At 34.3% G+C, this 19,559-nt stretch overlaps 1 protein-coding gene across 2 annotated transcripts in view; it reads right to left on the bottom strand.

Moving 5' to 3' along the window:
• GRID2 (glutamate ionotropic receptor delta type subunit 2) overlaps positions 1-19,559 on the bottom strand; it is a 1,483,500-nt gene that overhangs the window by 1,175,725 nt on the left and 288,216 nt on the right. The window lies entirely within an intron of this gene.

Here is a 19,559-nt window from a genome sequence, read left to right as displayed (position 1 = left end):
AACTTTCTGAGATCCATTCACACAGTGTGCAGGGATCAGACTTCTATTGTGATCTTAATTTATTTTTCATTATTCTTTTTACTTTCTTCCTTTCTTTTTATCTTGAACAAGGGTTTCAGTATATTTAATGGTAGTAAATTCAATAACATTTATAGAAAATTTAGGTACATACAAACCTCTGAGCAGAGGTAATTTAAGAAGTAATTTCTGAAGAATTAATAAAAATCCTGGTGAATATTATGGCCTTTTTCACTCACATACAATAATAATGATCATAAGAGTTATGGCTAACTTCTTTCTGAATGATTGCCTGTCAGCAAGGTGTAGCTTGAACATACCAGTGCTAGGAGTAAACTGATTTCAAATTATGACTGCGGCTTGTTAAGTATATGACCTGGAACATGGGATTCAAATTCTAAACCCCACATTTATCATTTGTAAAATCTAATAATAATCTGTAAGGGTTATTAACTGCTTTGAATAAGTTTATCCGTGTAAAATGTAAATAAATTGTGCTAACTACATAGTACATTTTCAACAAACACTGGTGTTTTCTTATTTTTAAATACTGTAATATGACATTTTACATTAATATTTTCCATATTGCAGAACCTCATTCAATCCTTATGATAATTATGTGATACACATACAACTACATACACATACAGTTATGAAAATTGAGTGTCAGTGCAAGGAATATGCCAAAGGAATAAGGGCCAGGGTCCTTGACTCCAGTGTCTTTGTTCTATATCACTATGGTATACTCCATTTCAGGATTATGCCCATAAGAAATAAATGTATTTTTATGAGGATCCTGACTCAGATCTGGGAGATTCTTTCCCATCTGGCCACACATGCTTATTTGTGTTCATTCTGATTCTGCTAGTTCTAAGCAGGAACACATTTTTAAATTATTTATTTTTAAATTATAAACACAAGGTCAGTGTATTTCTTTTTTTGCTTTTTTGAGTGAACCAAATGAATTTGCTCCTGCCAAAAAACGACATACACCCAGGGTCAGTAACACGATAATGGAATGGCTACACATACATACCCATATACATATCCACATCCACATAATATTTTTCTTGAATATAATATTCTTTTTAATGTGTAAATATAAAAATAAAATTGTGTGTGCATTAAAATGTCTTTTTTCCGAATGTAAATACAATATGGGTATTATATACCCACATAGAGATAAACACAGACTATATATACAGTAAGAGTTATACATGTACATGTTTATATCTATACACACCCACACATATATATATGTAGAAGCAGACGTTTTACATATGCCACTTCTGTTGATTTTATGCATTTGTGACTAAAGCCCAAATTGGCCTTCTAATGAAAGACAGATCATGATATTCAACATGCATTATTAGAGTCAATACATGATAAAGCAAGGGTGAAACTATGTCTATTTCTGACAAGTGTGGCAGGTTACTTTTGCCCTCTTCACCTTAAATGGCCTTTTGATGGGGAGGCAATTATTAATTTTCACTAGAGAAGACGGAGTGTCTAACAGGCTTTTTCTGTGAATCTAGCTTTCCCTTGTCACCGCTCTTTTATATTTGCCTGAAATGTATTAACTTTGACCAGCCTCTTCAAACCCTTGTTTTCTATTTCCTATAGTATAATTAGAATAGCTTTCCACAGCTAAGAGCATGAGCAAGGACAAAGAATTTTTAAATTGATACATAAAGTACTCCCTAATTATATTATTATATATCTATTAGTCAGGAAATTAATATTTTATTAAAATATATATTATAGATGTTAACGTTTGACCTCACATATCACTTCTGAATCAGATTGAAATCTACTTTAGAAACTGTTTTTGTGAAATTAGAGAGTAAAATGTTGGATGTATCTTGCTCATTGAAGCCACATTCATGAACATGCATTTTAATTTGTGGTAATTGTTATGAGAATCTAGATTAATCGTTACATTTAAATCTAATACTATCAGATCCAGATGTACAGATTTCTTTAGCAGAAATTAGAATTATTAAAAAATTAGAATTAGAAATTAGAATTAGTTAGAATTTCTAACTTTAGTTAGGAAGTGTGATATAGTGTACTATAATTGGAGCTGAAATAACCAATTCATTTAAACCAGATAATCTAAATGTCTATTCACAAAGAAGTGATGTATGTTTCTATAAAGATGCTTCAGCTTGTCATGGAATCTAAGTGGGTCTTTTAAAAGAAGAGTTTTTAATCAACCTTGTTTTTAAAGCGGATGATATTACTGACTTCTGCTGAGTATTGGTAACATATTTTTTAATGGAAGCATTTTAATGTTAAGTAACAGAATACTTAAGACTGCCTTAAACATTAAACCTGACTTAATAAGTAGCAGAAACTTACAGAAATGATAGCAAATTAGTCAATTCCATGCTGAATTAAGATATACTGAAAGGAAATAAACAAAAGAAGTAGCTCATCTTTCTGCAAACAGCAAGAAGTAAACAGAAGAAACATTTCATCTTACTGCACACAGCATAACCAAAGAACAGGAAATCCTACCAATATTTCAAATCCAGTTATCTATTTACTTTTTTTCTTCAGCTATAAAATCTCATATTAGATTTGGCTTTTAACCAAGAAAGTAAAGGCAGCATTTTGTATTAAGCAAAAACTATTCTGAAAACAGCCCAGTGAGTTCCACATGCAGAACCTCACAAAAAAGGCTCTTTCCTATTTCATGCACTTCCAATAGTATAGCAATGTCATCTTTTTATCCTTTCTATCAATACACATATATTACCAGTTCAATCCAATATCAAACATCTCAGATTTTTTTTGAAATTTATAAAGTGTAACATTCATAACTATATAGTTAACATGATGACAGCAACTAGTTCTTTCCCAGCTATTTTATTAGCATTTTTTACTATCAGTTTTATTTTACAAACTTGAAATGAAAAGCAGAATCAATTTATTGTCCAGATGAAATAATTCTCCTACCACTTACACACACAAATACACACACACACACACACACACACACACACACACACAAAGTTTGATTAATAGATTATATGTCCTATCTAAACACTGGTCAAACTGAAAGGAAGAATAACCAAGAGATAAAGCAGACAAGGAACACCTCCTACATGCTCCCATTGTACCAATTTGCAATCAGTCATTTACATTATTAGGGACTGATGATCTGTTCCTCCCATGAGAGAGAAAAGGCTTTACAAAGAGAGTGACATATACAGGCAAAAAAATATAGGTTTTATTTTATTTTGAGTTAATTTATCTATTTTGAGAAAGAGACGGACAGAGAGAGCTTGTGAGGAGTTAGTGGAAGGGGGGGGGAGAGAGAATCCCAAACAGACTCCCTGCTAAGCATGGAGCCCAATGTGGGGCTTAATCCCACAACCCTGAGATCATCATTCGACTTGAGCCAAATCAAGAGTAGGACACTTAACCAGCTGAACCATCAGGCACCCCAAGTATATGTTTTTAAATACAAACTACAACATGTTTACTTATCTTCATAGATCTTACATCTTAGATAGTAAAGAATTATAGTTTATAGTAATGAAAACTATCCTGATGCCTTTTTTTTTCTCCTTGTTGTGTAGGGTTATCTGTACAAGTCAGTATTTTATACCATAAAATCTTTTTACATAAATTCATATTTATAAATATGCTTGGTAAATAAAGCACTAATAGAAGTCACTACGCTGACAAACTCCATAATTCTCAAATAGAGTAGAAGCTTTAAGAAACATTAAGCTTAAAAGCATTTTTACCTTTGTGTCTTTATTTATGGTGTTGTCTCCATGATGGATGTATGTATGTTCATCTCATTACCAAAATATAATTTCCTGGATCACAGAAATTATTTTTATACTTTTGTGTGTATAGAAGGGAGCCTGGATATACTAGAATTAGTCAAGAAATAGTAATTGATTAATTTTCCTTATGTTTAGTTAGGCATAATATTATAAAATAACTAGATTCAAAAACAGGAGTAAAAATGTGAGTTATAACTAACTATAAATTAAAACAATGGTAGACTTGCTAATGTACTTGCAAGTGAATTTATTATCATAGTCATTATGACTCCAGAATACCCAAATTATTCAACACATTATTAATCATATACTTGTATTTTTAGTTTGAATATTTAAATTCTTTTTTTTTCTTATACATATAAGAGGCATGTGGAGGAAATCTTGTTTAGCTGGTAAGATAATGGGGGAAAGAAAATGTCTTCGTCTAGCTCCGAGTTTTCTATAAAAACATTGAGAAATGTTTTGATATATGTCTTAATTTTTTTCCAGTCAGTAGAATTATTGGAAGATCTCTGCATCAAATTTTATATAACTAGTATACCAAAAACTATTAAAATAAATAATGCTAAATATCTAATCTAAATACCTCAATATTATTACCTAAATATATGGTAACAAGTATCAACACATCTACACTACCCTTGCATCATCAATGTTTAAAACCCTATCATCTAAAAAGACATGTATGAAACAACTGCCCAAAATATGTGGCTGGATATCAGAGTCGCAAATAAAATCAGAAATAGCTCATCTTTTTCCAGTCACAAAGTTCAAAATCTTTGTTTATTTAATTTTGCCTAATATACATAAATTCATTATGGTATGTAGTTTTTAAAAAGAATTAACTTTTCAAAGGTGATCTATGAAATGAATCTGTCTTTGAAGCAACATAATAGAGTCTCTTGGCTTCTCTCTCTGTGCATTTTTTCCTCCTCTCTATTTTTTCTTCCCATATATTCATGCATCCACCCATCCACCCCTCAAAATAACCTTCCCTCAACACAGAGATAATCATCAAACCAAGTCTGGTTGTTTCTTAACAAATAATTTGCTCTCAAGACAGTGGAAAGCTATTACATGTTGAATCAGACCATAGCAAAATTAAGATGCCTTGATAAGATGACAATGGAAGTGGGCAACTGGGGATTTCATAGACTCACAGCTGAAACAAATTTTAAAGATGGTATACATAAACTCCACTTCTTCAGAAAATGTAGTGAAAAGAGTTTAAATGATTTGAACAAAATTATACAGCTAGAAGTTAGAAAGACTAGAGTAGGAATTTAAGTTTTCTGGTTTCAAATTTGGAGCTCTTTCTTCCATATTATGTTTTTTTTATTATTATTTAAAGCATTAACTTTATGAAAAAACATGCATATATATAATGTCAGGTATATGTATGAATACATATATACACACACATATATAACATATATCATAAGCTATAGCATTCATATATATGTATGTGTGTATACACATACACACATACAATAACTAGTACTACCTCTGGTGATTAACATATCAAATCCATTTAATATAAACTATGAAATATTGAAAATTGAAGAATCATAACAAAACTTGATCATAAGACTATTTTTGCATAAAATGTATTACATTTTCCCTGGAGGCATTAACAATTTGATTTAGAAGGTTAAATTAAAAAAGCAAAAATCTCTGCTTAGGGAAAATTCACTGGTCACAGTAGGCTTCATAGTTATTCAGAGCTATTTAGAACTGTTAAATCATCGTATATCTTCACTGTTTTGGATACTCTATTCACAAATAAGTGGGTTTTTTTCCTTAATTCTAATAATGCACTCTGCATACACATTAGTTGTATGTTATACAGATATCCAAATCAAGAGATCTTCAACTTTTATTTTTTGCATCTATTAATGGTATTCCCACTATGTCAGTGGAAATTGTATATACATTTCAAAAGAAGCACAAATAGTGGAAGACAATATAAATACCTCAAAAATCAGATTTCCCCTTTATTTCACCTCTACTTAAATTGCTCTCACTTCACAGAAGAAGCTAAACATGTTCTATACTAGTAGCCAGCAAGAAAAATTAGTAGAATTGTGACCAAATAAAATAAGAATTTTCTATACCATGTGGCATCTCCACTTGAACATTATAAATTACCATTTCAGTGGGATATTATTACATTGAAGGCAGTGTGTGCGTTTATGTGTATGCATGTGTGTGCATATAAAACTATCTGTCCAGGTAATATTAATTATTTTGAGATATCTCCCACATATTAATTTTGTACTACAAATGTTTTCCACAGTCCCTTCTCATTCAACAGAAATATTCCCACTAGGTTCTATGTTAATACCTTGACAAGCATGAAGTGTGGTTTTTAGAACTTTTTCTCATTTCATCAAGAGGTATATTTTCCTCAGTTCACCTTATCACCTTAAGTAAATCAAAACAATAATTCTAATTGGAAAGGAAGTGCTGGGATACACCAAATTCATGACAATTAGCAAATATTATTTGGAATCAGAGACAATTTTACTCTGCTCTGTTTCTGTTAAGTTTATAATAATTGAAATAATAACAGTGAAAGCAATTAACGTGTTAGTAATAAGCACTGTACTAAGTGGTTAACTGGCATTATATCCTTGAGTTTTGATGAAAAACCTCTGATGGAAAATAAGGCTCAGATTAAGTAAACTTCCCGAGACTAAAGCTGGTCATGACTGGCAGAATTCACAGCCTTCAGTTTCAAAACCTTCCTTAGAAAATTGTGAGTTTAATATAGGGCAATATATTCATGATTATAAATTTTTATATTACCAAGTGATAGGAACAATTTTACATTTATAAGTATCACAATACAATATTTTGTATGTTAAAAGTCTCAAATAGGTTTTAATTTTTTGTTGGAGAAATTTTTATTAACTAGCACTAGCTTATAAATATTTTTAGATGCAGTATTTACCACATGATTTAAACTATACTATTTATTTATTTTTTTAAATTTTTTATTTTTTATAAACATATTTTTATCCCCAAGGGTACAGGTCTGTGAATCACCAGGTTTACACACTTCACAGCACTCACCAAAGCACACACCCTCCCCAATGTCCATAATCCCACCCCCTTCTCCCAACACCCCTCCCCCCAGCAACCCTCAGTTTGTTTTGTGAGATTAAGAGTCACTTATGGTTTGTCTCCCTCCCAATTCCATCTTGTTTCATTGATTCTTCTCCTACCCACTTAAGCCCCCATGTTGCATCACCACTTCCTCATATCAGGGAGATCATATGATAGTTGTCTTTCTCTGCTTGACTTACTTCGCTAAGCATGATACACTCTAGTTCCATCCATGTTGTTGCAAATGGCAAGATTTCATTTCTTTTGATGGCTGCATAGTATTCCATTGTGTATATATACCACATCTTCTTGATCCATTCATCTGTTGATGGACTATACTATTTAAAGAGTAGTTTAGCTCAAGTATTCAATTTTAACTCAAACTTTATGTTTAATTTTTCTTTTTCAATAATCTCATATATACAAGGAATTAAATCAGGGTAAATTTTTAAACATTACACAAATGGCAATTTTTACAGTTACTTTGGAGGAATATTAAAAGGGTTCTGGTAACATGCATTTTGGTATGTTCTTAAATGCAGGGTTCAGAACAAATCTCTAGCCTTTCATTGTTTTAAGGAGTTAGACTTTTTCTCCCACTTAGTGACTAATGATCCTGATAGGATGACAAGGCCAGAGTGATTTACATATTAAAGGACTTTAATAATTTACTTGGGTATGTAATATTCAAATTGTGACCAGGTATGGAAACTAACTGGTTCATTATCAACCAGTGTATAATGATTACTTAGTACTTTGTTCTCAGAGTTCAAAGTACATTATGATATTAACTTCCACCTTACCCACCATAATTATCTAGTTTATAGGTGAGCATCATTCTTGTTCTAAAGATAGACGATCAAGTCCAAAGAGGACAGTGCCAAAATCACAGAGGGAATTAGGGATATGAAGTAGAAAGACATAACTGTAAAGAGATGAAATTCCATGCAGACCACTAAAATGATAATACATAAATACTTGAAGGCATATTGTAAATTTTGAAATATTTTTATATTGTAGATACCTTTAAATTTTCATTTTTTTCCTCAAAATATTATGATAAAGTGATAAAATAAGAGCAACTGATAGTCCAAATAGCCAAATTTCCAATAACTGTCTTCTGAGATTTCAGACAAGGGCATCTGCATTAGAGTTTATGTTGTAACATTTCATCACACTGTGAGCTAAGTCAAATTGATGAAGGGATTCTTCACTCTAATACAGGTCTTTTTACACAGCCCAAATCTCCAGTAACATTTGAATTCATGTTTTCTTTGGAATTTTTGTAAAGTTATATAGAAACCAAAAGCACATTTAACTGATGATAGTTTCCACTGAATATGTGACCCTGCTGTATGTTTTTCAGAAGTCTGTGGAACAAAAGGAAATGTGGGCTGCTTAAGGAACAGATAATCTGACTCTTCCATGAAGAGGATAATAGGAAGCTAATCTTTAACATAATTATTTTATGTTGGAACATAGATACTCTCTGAATAGGTTGTGCATTTTTTATATAAGTTTGGTGTTTGGGGAATATATACTCCAAATTAGTTTGTCTAACAAGAATTATTTGTAATTTTCAAAAGATTACTAAATATTGAGATATCAGTAATCTGTATTTTTTTCTTTATAAAAACATCACTATTGGGGCTCCTGGGTGGCTCAGTCAGTTGAGTGTCTGACTCTTGGTTTTGGCTCAGGTCATGATTTCATGAGTCCTGGGACTGAGCCCCACCTTGGACTTCACACTCATCAGGAAGTCTGCTTGAAGATTCTCTCCCTCTGCTCCTCCCCCAACTTTCATATATTACAGTCTTTCTCTCTCCCTAAAATAAATAAATAAATCTTTTTTTTTTTTAAATAAAAGCACTATTTACAGAGGATTCTGGGAAGATGGTGGAATAGGAAGCATCCAGAATTTGTTTCCCTATCTAGATAACAATTGCACTGATAGATTCTATCTAGGAGCACCTTGCACACAGTTTGTGTGAGCCAGCATGGGCAATAAATAAATAAATAAATAAATAAATAAAAATAAAATACAATTATATCCTCTAAATATAGAGAATCTATGCCCTGCCACAGATAGCTGATTGCTGCTTCTGATCTTAGAGGTATACAAAGAGAAAGGAAACCACTATTGTTGCACTCCCCTCCACTGCTGCAATCTCATCCCTCTCTGGCTGAAGTGACTTCCAAAAGATTTAAAAAGTCACTGTTCACATATTTCCCCTTCATTTTTCTCCTCTCTTTGGGAGCCAGGCATTACCAATCAAATCATTCAAAAGCAGCTATATATACAGGGATATTAAAAAGTCAATGCACATGCCTAGAAAAAGGTGAAGGTTGAGACAAGAACTGAAAAGACTTTAAATTTGCATTTCAAGCTGATTCTTGACACAGAGATGATCTATAATAATTAAAAAAGGAAACAATAAATAAAACAAAAACAAAAACAGCAAACTCTGAGGAAAGAAGAGACTGTGACTTCCAGAGTTACCCTATTTTTTATTGAAATATATAGTTTTCAACAACAACAACAAAAAAATCAGATGGTATATAAAGAAATGAGGAAATATGGTCTATTTGAAGGAAAAAATTAAATTAACAAATCATCCCAGAAAAAGACCTAGTGGTAGAACTATTAGAGAAAGATTTTTTTAGCTTTTTCTTTTTAATTTATTTAACAGAGAGATAGATCAGTAGGCAGAGGGACAAGCAGAGAGAGAGAGAGGGAGAAAGAGGCTCCCCACTGAGCAGAGAGCCTGATGCAGAGCTTGATCCCAGGACTCGGAGATGATGACCTGAGCCCAAGGCAGAGGCTTAACCCACTGAGCCACCCAGGCACTCCTAGATAAAGATTTTTAAATAGCTGTCTTAAAGATGATCACTGAACTAGGGGAAAATTTGGAGAAAGTCAAAACAATGGATGGGCAAATATCAATAAAGATACAGAAAACCCAAAGAGAAATGAGAAACAAATTCTGGAGCTGAAAAGTACAATAATGGAAATGAAAAATTCCCTAGAAGGACTCAAAGAGCAGGCAGAAGAAAAAATCCATAACCTTGAAGATATGACAATAGAAATTACCAAGTCTGGGAAAAAGGGGGAAAAAAAATGAAGAAAAGTGAACAGAATCTAAGGGACCTGTGGGACATCATCAAGAAGACCAACGTGGGATTGTGGGATCCCATCATGTGATCCTGTGGAAGAAATGAGAGGATAATTGAAGCTATATTAGCTTAAAACTTCCAAAATTTGATAAACGACAATAGATGTAAACATCCAAGAAACTCTGTGAACTCCAACAAAGAAGAACTCAAAGAGACTCATATCAAGACACACTAATCAAAATTTCAAAGCCAAACACACAAGGAAAAATCTTAAAAGCAGCAAGAAAGAATGCATTCATACACAAAGGATCCTCAATACTATTATCAACAGATTTTTCATTAGAAACTTTGGAGGCCAGAAGGATCAGTCAAATTTAAGGGAGAAATTAAGATATATCCAGATAAAAGTTGAGAGTATTCATTATCATTAGACCTGCACTGCAAGGAAAGCTAAAGGGAGCCCTGAAGGTTGAAATGAAAGGAAATGTCAAAGCAGTTCAAAGTTACATGGAGAAATCGAGATCATATAAGGTAAATATATGGGCAATTATTAAAGTCAGCATTATTGTAATGACAATTTGTAACTCCACTTTTTTATTTCTACATTTAAGATACTAATATATATATTTTTTATAAAAAGATAACTATCACGATTCATGGACCTGTACCCTTGGGACTAATAATACATTATATGTATCTAAGAATTTAAAAAAATAATTTAAAAAGATAATTATCAGTCTAGAAGCTAGTATTATTTTAAGTTTGGCTTTCTACATAACTTCGGAGACTAACAGTTTTGTTTTTTTGTTTTTTTTTTTTAACTATTAGTTTATGTTCTGGGGCACACAATGAATATAGAGGTAATTTTGTGACATTGACAACTCAAAGGGCTGGGGATGAAGGTATAAAGGAGCAGTTTTTGTATGTTATTAAATTATAGCTGCTATAAATTCCAAGTAGAGTGTTAAAACTTTAGGATGTTAAGAATAATCCCCATGGTGACCACAAAAAAAAAAAAGAGCTATGGAATATACACAGAAGAAAATGAGAAAGGAATTTAAATGTTAAAATATAAAACTTTAAATGTTACCAAAAAAAACAACTAAGTAACAAAGAAGAGAGTAATGCAGGAAATGAGAGACAATAAGCTTACTAAGACTCAAGGAAAACAAACAGCAAAATGACAGAGGTCCATTCCTAGAAATTATTACCCATATAAATGTTATAAAATCTCCAATCAAAAGATAGAATTGGACAGAATGGCTAATAATAAATGATCCAGCTATATACTGTCTACAAAAGACTCACAAGATACTTTTAAATCATATATCTGATAAGAAATTAATATCCAGATACAGGGAGAACTCCTAAAACTAAAAAACAAAACAAAAATCAATCTAGTTCAAAAAAAGATAGGGGCTCCTGGGTGGCTCAGTGGGTTAAAGCCTGCACCTCAGGTCATGATCCCAGGGTCCTGGCACAGAGCCCCTCATGGGGGAAAAAAAAAAATCTATGCTCAGCAGGGGGCCTCCCTCCCCCACCCCTCTCATCTCTGCCTGCTTCTCTGCCTACTTGTGATCTCTGCCTGTCAAATAAATAAATAAAATCTTTATTCAGAACAAAACAAAACAAAACAAAAACAAAAACAAAAACAAAAAATTTGATCATTTTTTCCAAAGAAGATATGTTAAGTGCCCAAAAAGCTCATGAGAAATCTGTTGATTAAAGATGTTCAACATCATTAATCATTAGGAAAATGCATATCAAAACTATACCTCAGACTAATTAGAATTGTTACTATCAAAAATAACCAGAAATAACGAGGGTTTGCAAGGATATAGAGAAACTGGAACCATTCTGTACCATTTGTGATAATGAAAAATGGTACAGGTGATATTTAAAAAATAGAATCACCATAGGATCCAACATTTCCACTTATGCCTACATATCTCAGAAAATTGCAAGCAGGGTCTTGAATAAATACTTGTACATTCATGTTCATAGTATCATTATTCTCAATAGCTAAAACATGGAAGCAACCTGAGTGTTTATTGATGGATGAATGGACAAGCAAAATATGGTATATATATACAATGAAATAGTATTCAGTCATGAGAATGAAGGAAATTCTGACGTATGGTACAATATGGATGAACTCTGAGGACGTTATGCTAAGTGAAATAAGCCAGTTACTATAAAACAAGTACTATATAAATTATAATAAAACAAATACTCTATAAATCCATTTAAATACTGAGAGTATTCAAAATCATAGATAAAGAAAGGAGAATGGCAGAATTCTATGGACGGGGAGAAAGGAATGGAGAGTTTTTGTTTAATAGGCATAAAGTTTCACTTTTACTAGGAGAAAGAAGTTCATCATATAGTGGCGATGGTAGCACAACATTATGAATGTATTGAATTCAACTAAACTATACTTAATAATGGTTAACATAATAAATTTTAAGTTACATGTATTTTACAACTAAAAAATTGGGGGGGGAATGGAATTGTTTAACTCCTTAAATTATTTTCCACATTTTCATACTGAATCTGTGAAGTAATCCAGAGCTTTATATCTTGTTTCAGTCCCATTCTCCATATCATACATTTGTTTGAAGCAATGTCCTATTATTGCAAATTTAACTGCCGTGACAAGAAAAGAAAGAACTGGTTTCTGAAAGGAGACTTTTTTAACACTGCATAGCAATTCAAACTGTTCCCAAACTGAAATGATGAATTTAAAAAAAAAAAAAAAATGTAAGAAGGTATCTTCTTGAAAAGCACATTCACTGGGAAGACTTGCAGATATTTTTAGATGGAACAGATATAACTTTTTTTTCTTTTGTAACAATTCACTAGATCCTTTTAATACTACCTTCAATTACCATAAAAAACACTGGTATAAGTAAAACCGTATGTCAAAGAAATACCTGTATATATAAAAAAAAAAAGTGTGAATTCTATGCGCTTGTAAAGTGAAACTCATTTTACACACAAATAATTTAGTTTAGGTTGTCTACTGTATAGTAAAAATATATTTTTATGTATAAGTCAAAAATTCACTCTGCTTCTAGATAAAAACAAGTAATTAACCAATCTGAATTGAGTTAGATAAGTAACTTGAAATTAAGCATTTTAGAAGTGTAAAGTATTATCTTCATTTCTAAAGAAAAAAAGGCATTATGTGGTATATTTCAGGTAGGAAAAAGATAGCTTTCTGACATAAATCTAAAACTTCATAGTTTTATTAACTCTGAATTCACTTGTAGCTTCATCTTCTTTATGATATGAGCATTTTAAACCAAAAGTTTTAGGAAAATGTACGAACTTTTTTTTTTTTTCTCAACATGTCCTATTTTGTGCTGTTATATATACTGAATAAGGAAATGTGTTAGGGGCAGCACAGTGGGTTAAAGCTTCTGCCTTTGGCTCAGAGGGTCATAATCCCAGGATCCTGGGATTGGACCCTGCATTGGGCTCTCTGTTCAGCCAGTACCTGCCTCCCTTCCCCTCTCTCTGCCTGCCTCTCTGCCTACTTATGATCTCTCTCTGTCAAATAAATAAAATCTTTTAAAAAAAGAAAAAAGGAAATGTGTTAGGAAGCAACATATAGGTATTGCTAGGGAGCTGCCCTACAAAGTATTCCATGAACAGTGAGAAAATAGTGGTTCTATTATAATTGTAGGCTAGCCAATAGTAAGTGAGACATGAGTGTTCTTATGAGGATGATGATATTTTGGGCTATTTATTAGTTGTAAGTGGTTATAAAATGGACCCAGTTTCTCTTATCTATAAAGATCTGTCTCATAATCATAGTTTTTCCCATCTACAAGCCAAATATTTAAAAGAAATCAATTTTCAAGTAAATTCTTGCATAAATTAATCTTACAGGGGGAGGGACAAGATGGTGGAAAAGTAGGAGACCCTGTTTAACCGGTCCCATAAAGTGAGCTAATTATCTACCAGAATACTCTGAACACCCATGAAATCAGCATAAGATGTAGGATTATCCAATTCTGGATCTCTACAGAGGAAGAAGACACCAGTGGAGAAGTAAAGCAGAGTGGGAACACTCAGACTGATATCAAAGGATGAACAGAAGTTGGAAGGAGCCACCAGAAGCAACCCATTAGAAAGTAATACCCCCATACAAAAGTGCCCTGTGATTGGGGACCAACATTAACTTGGAGTCTGGTTAAAAGCACTCAAAAAGAGCAAAAGATTTTCAGGGACAACTGATGGACTTGGGTGGTCATGGGCATAGGCCTAAGCCCACGGATGCAGGACAGCCACCGCCAGTGACCACCTGTAGCAGAGAGAGTGCAGTGAAGCCCCTGGGGTTGCAAGGCTTCTACCACCACTCTTGGCTGTGCGCACTCCCACTCCCACATGAGGGAGTCTGGTGATAGTGTCAGCCTGCACTCCCTAGAACTTTTGTGCTCTGCACACACTAAAACAACCAGGGTCTGACCCACTCCCTGCCTGCATCTGAGAAAGCTCCATGCAGGCTCTAGCCAGCGATCTCCAGGACCAGTCAAGCATCTGGGCTCTCCCAGCCGGGGCCTGAACATCTCAGCGCCATCTCTGGTCACGATCCTGCAGTGGCAACCTGCTCAACTGTGAGCTCTGGACCCCAGGCAGTAGCCCTGGCAAAGGCAGCCAGCGGAAGCCAGCTCCCCGGACCAATATCGCTTGAGGTTTTAGAGGCACAGGGTGTAGAGACAAGTGGGAGCTTCAGGAGACCACTGAGTTGGTGGCTGGGGACGTGCACTACCTTTGAGAGGACGCATGACTCAGCAGAGTTTGCAGAGCAAGAGTTTGTGTGTTCTGGACCAGAGGAAGCTGACTGAGGATTCTTTCTGAGGTGGAGGTCTGGGTGCAGTTTGCTTTCCACTAAGCCTCCGAAAAGCCCCCCAAAGCCTCCAAAGAACAAAAACCTCTAGAGAACAAAAGCCTGAAAAACCTGTTTCCAAAGAGCCCAGCCCCTTCACAGGAGCCAGGAGGACTCAACCCTAGCAAGACTGCTTGAAAAACAATGCCGCAGTTTCCTCCTCTAGAAAGCCAGCCAGAAGAAAGAGGACAACCACCACAGGGTCCCCATAAAACTGTAAAACCCCAATATCTGGGGAAAAAAATACACTGAGTTTTCGGTATTGCCCTAAAACCTGTATATTTCATAGATACAACTTTTATTTTTATTTTATTCTCACTATTCTTGTACCTTTTAAATTTTTAAACCTACTTTTCATTAAAACTAGAGAATACAACATATTTCATAGTAACCTTTTAACTTTTTAACTAATAATCTTTTAACATAATAAACTTTTAATGTTTTCATACATATATCTGTGTTTTTCTTTTTCTTTTCTATTTTTTTAATATACATATAGATATAAGCTTCAATGTAATCCTCTTTCCCTAATCAATACTACCCCTATATATAAACCAGTTTCAATCTCCCTTAACTCTGGAAAGTTGAGTCCTTTAACAAAGATATCAAGATACACCCAGGAAGAATCAAAATAACCTTCCTCACCCACATCCACGATTTGTAACCACACTCCCATCTTTTTCTTCTGTCAGTGTTTCTGTGTATTTGTTCTTGTTCTGGCATTATATAAATCCTATCCTTGGGGTTCAGCTTGGCTGGGTTCTTCTTCTTCTTCTTCTTCTTCTCTTCTTCTTCTTCTTCTTCTTCTTCTTCTTCTTCTTTCTTCTTCTTCTTTTTTTTTTTTTTATTTTCTTTTTTTCCTTGTCATTTACTTTTGTAGGTCTTTTTGTTTGTCCATTTTTTATTATTTACGTTATAAATCTTACCTTTGGGGTCCATTCAATCTGGACCTTCTCTCTTTTTCTCTCTCTGTCTTCCTCTCCCTCTCTCCTTTTTTCTTTCTTTTAGGTGATGACTTTCAATTACTCAGAAGCATCCCAGGGTGCAACTGCCTGGATCGCAGTTGACATATTCAGCTACACATCTCCTCAACCACCTCTCACTAAAATGACTAGGAGGAGGAATGCCCAACAGAGGAAAAATACAGAGACTGAGCCCTCTCCATCAAAATTGTTGAATATGAACACAGACAATATGTTGGAAAGACAATTCAGGTAGCAATTAACTAGGCAACAGCTAGGGATGGAGAAAATCATTCTGACAGCACAGGATCCCTAATAGTAGAAGTGAAAGCCACCCAGGAAGAAGTTAAAAATGCTATCAATAAGATCCGATCTAATTTAATTCTCTAGTAGCTAGGGTAACCAAGGCAGAAGACAGAATCAGTGATCTAGAGAACAAGCTATAGAGAAAGAGGATCATGAGGAGGCATGGGAGAAACAACTTAGAACCCATGAAAACAGAATTAGGGAAGTAAATAATGCCATGAAATGTTCCAATGTCAGAATTATTAGGATCCCTGAGGAGCTGGAGAAAGAGAGAAGGCTAGAAGATATAGTTGAATAAATTCTGGATGAAAGTTTTCCAAATCTGGGGAATGGAACCAGCAATCGTGTCCTAGACACAGAAGGACCACCCCACCCCCCTAAGAGCAACAAATGTAGAAAGACCTTGAGACATTTAATTGTGACAGTGATGAATCATAATTTTAGACAAGATCATCTGATAGCACTTAGGGGGAAGAGATTCCTTATGTACAGAGCAAGGCACGTCAGAATAAAGGCAGACCTGTCCACAGAATCCTGGCAAGCCAGAAAGGGCTGGCAAGACATATTCAGGGCACTAGCTGCGAAGAACATGCAGCCAAGAATACTTTATCCAGAAAGGCTGACATTCAAAGTGGTGAAATTTCTTTTCTTTTCTATTTTTTTAATATACATATAGATATAAGCTTCAAGGTAATCCACTTTCCCTAATCAATACTACCCCTATATATAAACCAGTTTCAATCTCCCTTAACTCTGGAAAGTTGAGTCCTTTAACAAAGATATCAAGATACACCCAGGAAGAATCAAAATAACCTTCCTCACCATCGGCAAGGATTAATAGAGTATATGACAACCAAACTGGCACTATAAGAAATATAAGGGGTTGTTCTATAAAGAAGAAAGAATCCAAGAGCAACATGGAACAGAAATTCACAAAGACAATCCATAGAAACAAGGACTTCACAGGCAACATGATGTAAATAAAAATGTATCTTCAAATAATCACTCTCAATGTGAATGGCCTAAATGCTCTGATAAAATGGCACAAGGTTGCAGATTGAATAAAATGACAGGACCCATCCATATGTTGTCTATAAGAGACCCATTTGGAACCTCAGGATACATCCAGACTGAAAGTGAAAGGATGAAGAAGCATCTTTCATGCAATAGGGCTGAAAAGAAAGCTGGGATAGCAATTCTCATATCAGATAAATTAGATTTTAAACTAAAGACTGTAGTCAGAGATAAAGAAGGACACTACATCATTGTTACAGGGTCTATCCACCAAGAAGATCTAAAAATTGTAAATATTTATGCCCCCAATACAGGAGCAGCCAACTACATAAGACAACAGCTAATCAAGACAAAAAGTCACACATTAACTGTAGGGGATCTTAACATACCATTCTCAGTAATAGACAGATAATCCAAGCAGAAAATAAATAAAGAAACAAGAGCATAGAATGACACATTGGACCAGACGGACCTCAGAGGTATTTACAAAACATTCTACCCTAAAACAACAGAATACTCATTCTTCTCTAGTGCACATGGAACTTTCTCCAGAATAGACCACAGAATGGGTCACAAATCAGGGCTCAACCAATACTCAACCAATACCAAAAGATTGAGATTATTCCCTGCATGTTCTCAGACCACAATGCTTTGAAACTGGAACTCAACCACAAAAAAAAGTTTGGAAGGAATTCAAACATTTGGAAGCTAAAGACCACCCTGCTTAAGAATGGATCAACAAGAAAGTCAAAGAAGAACTTAAACAATTCATGGAAACCGATGAGAATGAAGACACATCAGTCCAAAATCTAAGGGATACAGCAAAGGCAGTCCTAATGGAGCAATACAGAGCCACCCAAGCCTCACTCAAAAAAATTGAAAAATCCAGAATAAACCAGCTTTATTTACACCTTAAAGAACTGGAGAATCTGGGGCACCTGGGTGGCTCAGTGGGTTAAGCCTCTGCCTTCGGCTCAGGTCATGATCTCAGGGTCCTGGAATCGAGATCTCAGGCTCTCTGCTCAGAGGGAAGCCTGCTTCCCCTTCTCTCTCTGCCTGCCTCCCTGCCTACTTGTGATCTCTGTTAAATACATAAAATCTTAAAAAAAAAAAAAAAGAATTGGAGAATCAGCAACAATTTAAGCCAATCCCACACACAAGAAGAGAAATAATCAAGATTAGAGCAGAGATCAATAAGGTAGAAACTAGAGATACAGTAGAACACATCGATGAAACTAGAAGCTGGTTTTTGAAAGAATCAATAAAATCAGTAAACCACTGGTCAAACTAATCCAAAAGAAGAGAGAGAGGACCCAAATTAATAAAATTATGAGTGAAAAGGGAGATATCATGACTAAAACCATGGAAATAGAAACAATCATCAGAAATTATTATCAACAGTCATATGCCAGTAAGTTAACCAACCTAAATAAAATGGATGCATTCCTGGGAACCTATAAACTTCCAAAATGAGTTAGGAAGAAATTAACAATCTGAATAGACCAATATCTAGTAAAAAGATTGATTATGATCAAAAGCCCCCCAAAAATCAACAGCCCAGGACCTGACAGATTCCCTAGAGGATTCTCCTGAACATTCAAAGAAGACATAGTACTTATTCTCTTGAAGATGTTTCAAAAAATAGAAACAGAAGGAAAACATCCAAACTCCTTTTATGAAGTTAGCATTACCCTGATCCCCAAATACAGCAAAGACCCCACCAAAAAGAATTTCAGACCAATATCCCTAATGAATACAGATGCCAAGATTCTCAACAAGATCCTAGCTAATAGGATCCAACAGTACCTTAAAAATATTATCCACTATGACCAGGTGGGATTTATCTATGGGATACAAGGATGGTTCAACATTTGCAAATCAATCAATGTGATAGAACAAATCAATAAGAAAAGAAAGAAGAACCACATGGTCCTCTCAATTGATGCAGAAAAAGCATTTGACAAGATACAGCATTCATTCCTGATTAAAACGCTTCAAAATATAGGGATAGAGGGAACATTCCTCAACTTCATAAAATCTATCTATGAAAAACCCACAGCAAATATCATCCTCAATGGGGAAAAGCTGATAGTCTTCCCTTTGAGATCAGGTAAACAACACCAATGTCCGCTCTCACCACTGTGGTTCAACATAGTACTAGCAACAGCAATCACACAACCAAAAGAAATAAAACGTATTCAAATTGGCAAAGAAGAAGTCACACACTCTCTCTTCACAGAAGACATGATAGTTTATATGAAAACCCAAAAGACTCCATCGCTAAACTGCTAAAACTAATACAGCAATTCAGTAATATGGCAGGATACAAAATCAAGGTAA

Source organism: Mustela putorius, unplaced genomic scaffold, assembly GCF_011764305.1.
Source record: "Mustela putorius furo isolate JIRA1106 unplaced genomic scaffold, ASM1176430v1.1 tig00003871_pilon_pilon_pilon, whole genome shotgun sequence".
In the NCBI taxonomy this organism is placed as follows: domain Eukaryota; kingdom Metazoa; phylum Chordata; class Mammalia; order Carnivora; family Mustelidae; genus Mustela; species Mustela putorius.
Note: the sequence above shows the minus strand (reverse complement) of the source record. Positions and strands in the feature narration are given on the sequence as shown.